Source organism: Microcaecilia unicolor, chromosome 8, assembly GCF_901765095.1.
Source record: "Microcaecilia unicolor chromosome 8, aMicUni1.1, whole genome shotgun sequence".
In the NCBI taxonomy this organism is placed as follows: Eukaryota; Metazoa; Chordata; class Amphibia; order Gymnophiona; family Siphonopidae; genus Microcaecilia; species Microcaecilia unicolor.
This window is the reverse complement of record NC_044038.1, coordinates 197,805,231-197,811,480: the sequence shown is the minus strand read 5'-3', so window position 1 is coordinate 197,811,480 and position 6,250 is coordinate 197,805,231.

Sequence of the window (6,250 nt, the reverse complement as noted above, 5' to 3'; positions counted from 1 at the left end):
CAGCATGTGCTCATTCAGGCACTAATTCACAGGATTTCTCTCTCCTGTCTCAGGCACACCCTGGCCTAATGACCCCTTGCTATAGGGTCCCTGAATCCTGGCTACCTCTTGGTATGATGGAGGAAGAAAAGGAGACCCTTATCCCCTCCTTACTAGGGTTACATCACTGCAGCACTTCCCTTTAGTTGTGTCACATACTGTGCCCTTCTTTAGCACCCAGATCCCAGTTTAAACGTTTTTTGAAGATGAATATTTTTGTAAAGGCCTTCTTGGAGGAATGAAGAGTATTGTAAGAAGTGTTTTTTTTTCTTTCTGAAAGAATTTTATTGATGTTTGTTTTCTTTATTGTTAATTATGTTTTTATTGATTATGTGTGTTGATTTTGTCACCCGCTTTGGGAAAAGGTGGGATACAAATAAAGTAAAATAAATGCCAGAGGATGAAGGCAAGGACAGATTTAAGTTATGAGTATGCATAGGTGAAGAGGGGAGGGTGCACTTGCCTGTAGCCTCTCTTTTTTATGATTCCCTATTACCTCCACTGTGGTACTTTAAATGCAGGAGCCTTTCATCACTTTGAAGCCTTTGCATGGGTCTCTATGGTGACAGGAAGCCCATACCAGAATAGGGGAGTTTTTCAGGACATATGAGTGAGTGGCTGCAGGGAGCAAAAGAAAAGCTGACGCACAGCTCAGATAACTGTATACATGTTCTTATTTTGAGAAAGTTGATGTTACTTGGGGGACATGTTTATTTAATATATGGACAGTTTAAATTTGAGCATATTGAGTTTGACACTGTCTTTACACGGAGTCAGCGCAATGAAAGGAATCACTGCTGTCATCTGGCATTGATCCATTAATCTAGTGGATAGTTTGTTGGTGATGGTTTGGTCTGAGGGCTTCCTCCATTCAAATTATTTTTATTATTAAGATGCTTTGTAAATGAATGATAATATTGGCACAGTAATAATAACTATAATAATAAAAGTGTGTTCCTTTAGAGGTTGGCTACAACACTGTTTTTATTTTTTGTATGTAGGGTTGTTTTAATAACCAGTGAGAGAGGGGTTTTTGTGTGTGGAGTAGAATGTGGGGCATTGCAGCGCCTGTCAGCTGGAAGATCCCTGGTTGGATAGTTACTTAATGGAGAAGTGCTGTTGGCTTCTGCAGCTGATTTAAAGTACCGCAGTGGAGGTAAGTGAGCCCAGATCTGTAGTAACACACTGGTGCTGGTCAAAATTTGGCATCAGAGCAGTGCCTTACATTGCCCATACCTAATCCCTCACTTTAGAGATACAAGCTACCTTCAAGCACACAGGAACCTTAGCTAATACACTACAGAGGCAACTAGTAGGAGGAGGAATGGAACATGATGCAGGAGTGTGAAAGAACAGTGATGTTCTGGCTAGGGATGGCCTACATCAGTACTTGCTGCTATTGTCTCAGAACAGATGAGCCTGTATTGTTTGAAACTTAACAGTTTATCATTTGAAGCAAATGACATGTGGAAGCTCATTTTCAAAGCACATAGACTTACAAATTTACATAGACTATGGGGATCATTTTCAAAGCACTTAGAATTACAAAGTCCCATAGGTTTCTATGTAGACCAGTTTAAGCATTAAGGGTGCACTGAAAAATGACTTGCGGTAGTGTAGGCACAGGTTTTGGGCATGCGCTGATCCATTTTTCAGCATGCCTGTAAAAAAGGCCTTTTTAAAATTTTTGCTGAAAATGGACATGTGGCAAAATCAAAATTCTCATGCGGTAACCGGGAAGTAATGACCCATGCACGACAAATGTCACCTGTGGCGCATCCAATAAAAGCGCCTGAAAAAATATTTTTCGGCCGCACGTACCAGATTCACAGCAAAAATGAAGTTACCACAAGAGCCATGCGGGAGCTGGGCGGTAACTCCATTTTGTCGCGGGTTGGGCACTTGTAGATACTTACACAGCTTAGTAAAAGGGCCCATAACTGAAAGCATTACAGTTTTGACAAGCATACCTCTATGTAACTTTGTATATCTATGTGCTTGGAAAATGAGCATTTTAGTCTCCTTTATATAACATAAAACCGTAGAGTGGATTTCATTGTGAGCCAAGAAAAGGAAGAAGCAGAAGCGGAACCAGGTTGACAGCACGGGGGGAGCGAAAGTGGCACGAAAGCTGACTTCCGCCAGTGCACATTTTCAATGCAACACATTGAGAAAAAAATAGGCGCCAGCACTAGCAGAACTCCGTTTGGGGAAGCGGCCACTCCCCTGGTGCCCCCCCCCCCCCTAGCTACGCCACTGGGAAGAAGGGAAAACACTCTTCCTTTCCTATGTTTTAATTCTAATGAATAATCTCTGAATAATTTTCCTTAGTATGTGTATTCCTTTCTTATCAGCTTCTGAAATGGAAACGTGAAACTCAAGAGAAATCCACTATTTTTGGGATAAGCAGTATAAAATGTTTTGTACTTTTTTGGGATCTTGCCAGGCATTTGTGACCTGGATTGGCCACTGTTGGAAACAGGATGCTGGGCTTGATGGACCTTTGGTCTTTCCTAGTATGGCAATACTTATGTACTTATGTAAGGGACCTGAACAAATTCATGGTCAAAGAAAAGTTCAGGATGATTTCCCTGGGCACCCTTCTCCCCATGATTCAGACAAATGACTGATTATGGTCTCTGGACCTAAATTTTGATACTTCCCAGTAACAGGGGAAAGTAAAATTACTCACCTGTAGCAGGTGTTCTCCAACGACAGCAAGCCAAGTATTCTTACATACCCTCCCACCTCCCCTTGGAGTTGCATTCTGTAGCTTTTTACAATGACTGAGGGACCCGAGCTCATATGTGGCGCAGGAAGGCACCAATGCATGCACGGTGGAACACTGCTAGAATTTTCTACAACTCAATAGTCAGTGTCCGCACTGGGCTCGATCAGATGATGTCACCCACATGTGAGAATACTTGGCCTGCTGTCCTCGGAGAACACCTGCTACAGGTAAGTAACTTTGCTCTATTTCTATAAAGTTGTTTTATGGAAGCATTCCTATCTATCTATCTATCTATCTATCTATCTATCTATCTATCTATCTATCTTAAATATATATTACAAGATATCATAATAGATATATTGGTTAGTCAATTTTGGCTTCTATTCATGTACATTTGATAGTCCTCTGTATTAGTTCATGGAGTATATTTTGTATATATATATCTTGTATTCATATACATTTGATAGTTTCTCTGTATCAGTACATGAAGTATATCTTGTATATGTATACATTTCTTTATAGATTCCTGAAGCAGGGGGCAACGCCAAAACATGGATCCATGTTGTCCTTGCGGTGAATTTATAATAAAGTTTTCATAACAACTTACAAGTTATTGTGTTGATACTGGAAGTATGTGTTTGTCTCAGAGTTTCATAGCTGTTTCTTCGATGGCTTTTGTTTTTCCTCTCTGAATTCAAGAAATCATGGGAAACGCATGTGGGATCTATAGTGCAGAGGAAGGGATAGTAGATGGTATAGATGGCCAGACCAGATAGGCCATATGGCCTTTACCTGTCTTCATTTTCTCTGTTTTTCTGTTCCTACGTTATATCCGGTTGGGAAAATGGCTCTTCTAAAGTAAACCTGATTAATTATAAGGGTGTGCAGTTTAGTTTCCCATGTCATTTACAAGAAAGAGTTTTCATGTTGTTCTTTTTTTATGTTTTAGAGTCAATACCATAAATGGTATATACTCTTTGGAAAGTTCACACTATTTACAACACAGGAAAAAAACACACCAAATTTTCTAAAAAATGACATAAAGAGCCTCTTTACTAAGCCGTAATAAAATGTGCAGTTACACTGGCTTAACACGGGACTGTACTGTGCATAGTTGCAAACTTAACGTGGCAGCTAATATGCCATATACAGGTCCAAAGCAAAACTGTCCACTAGTGCATAAAAATGAGTGCACAGTTACTGCAGAGACACATACTCCCTAGTTCTATAAAGTTGTGCACCCAAATTTGCACATAGTATGCAAGTTATAGAAGAAGGTCAGTTGTGTGCATGAATTAATAATAAGGAGCTAATTGGGGTTAATGAGCAATTTGGCCTTAACTGGCATTAATGACACACAACTGCTCTTAGTTGTTCTAGAAATTGCATGCACAAAATCTATGGCATGCAACTTCTATGAGGTATGGACATGGGCGGGTCAGGGCATGATCAGGATTAGCACACGCAGTTTATAAAATACTATCATTTATGTACATAACTGATATTAGTTAGGGGCACACATTTATGCCAGCTATTGAGCTAGAATAAGTGCTCACATGTAAAGCTACACATGTAAACGAATAAAGGAGTAGCCTAATGGTTATGACAGCAGCCTGAGAACCAGGGGAGCCAGGCTTGATCCCTGCTGCAGCTCCTTGAGACTCTGAGCAAGTCACCTAAACTTCCATTGCCCAGGTACAAACTAAGCACCTGTATATAATATGTAAACTGCTTCGATTGCAACCTTAGAAAGGCAGTATATCAAATCCAATCCCTGAAATGGACACATGCATATAGATACTGTTATAGAATACTTACATAATTGCCATTTTAGAATTTGCACTTAGTGCATTCTATTGAGGTATCTGCTTTTAGGTGAAGCGCTGTGTATGACTGGTAACGCTATAGAAATGATTTGTAGTAGTAGTATTTAGGAGGCAGTAAGTGATCCCACGTTAACTTCACCTTAATCAGTTAGCACATGGTATGGGCAGTGCACTAACTACCAAATGCCTTCTGTGCTCAGTCTCTGCCCACGCCACTCCCCTAACACAAAAAGCACTTGACACATGGTTTAATGCAGTTGCACGCTAGTGGTTACTTTGCGGTAACCAGGGCTTTTTTTTGAGGGGGTACTTGGGGGTACTGAGTACCGGCACCTTTTCCATTGTCTGCTAAAATTGACCCATGGTCCCCAAGTTTTAATGAAAGAGTTCAGGCCCTATACACCAATTCTGCCTTGTCATAGATTCTGTGACTGGTTGCAGGGGGCCTGGCCATTGTGGGGTGGGTCCCTCAGTGGTCATCCCACCCCTGAAGGCTGGTCTGGCATTTGAGTACCGGCACCTTTTACACTAGAAAAAACTCACTGGCGGTAACCCACACGTTAAGTGCTTAAGGCAGTTTAGTAAAAGGGCTCTGAAATGACGTGGAATCGTAAGCTCTTTTGAGCAGGGACTGTCTCTTTGTATCAGGTGTTTAGCGCTGCATGCGTCTGGTAGCGCTATACAAATGCTAATAATAATAACAATAAATGCACATCTCTAATAAATTATTAGTTATTTTTACCCAAGTATCTTGTGGCTGAATTTTGGGACCTCCTGGGCTGCCGATTTGGAAAGACAAATAATTCGATCCCACATTCAAACCAGTATGTCTAAATTCACAGTTAACCAGAATTAAAGAAACCTAAAAGAAGAATTTAATCCTCAAATCTTCAGTGCAGACTGTAAGGAGGAGAGATCTACAATTTCAAATTTCATAATCTGATGATTGAATTAAAAACAGTGACTCCTTCTGTTTTCAGCTTTTAAAGTCTGAGCACTTTATTGGTACTAAAAGCTATCTTTTCTGAAAAGGAAAGAGATATTAGCAACATGTTCTGAGCTGCAGAAAGCATCTTGACTGCAAGCCCTCTTGGGTGTATTTCTGTTCTCAGAGTCCTAAAAGGAGGAAGGAACTGCCCTTTGACATTGTAGAGGAAAAACACTTGTTAAAGCTAAAGATGCAAGGAGAAAATAGGAAACTCTCATAGGAAAAGACATAGAGGAACTGATATTTAAAAATAAGGCCACAGGATTAAATTCACAAGCAGAGCTGGGTTTATTTTGAAAACAGCCTGCAAATACAGAATGAATTCCTGTCTGTTCATACAGTTCCTGAGGGAAGAGGATCACAGTAATTATTCATCGCCAAATAATAGGTAGCTCACCATCATTTTCACTGTGACTCTGTATTATTTAAATCTTAACATTATTCCTTCACAGTCATTACACAACAGACACACAAACAGGACAAAATAAATATACAACAAGAGCACAGTTAATTTGACTTAAATATTAAATAAATAATAAATACACTGTGTTCACTTACTGTTATCAGTGCCTGAAATAAATTTAACCAAAGCAAAATAATAATAATCCCCCAGCACTTCTTTCCCCTTTCCACAAAAATCCAAACCAAACCAAACCAAAAATTATC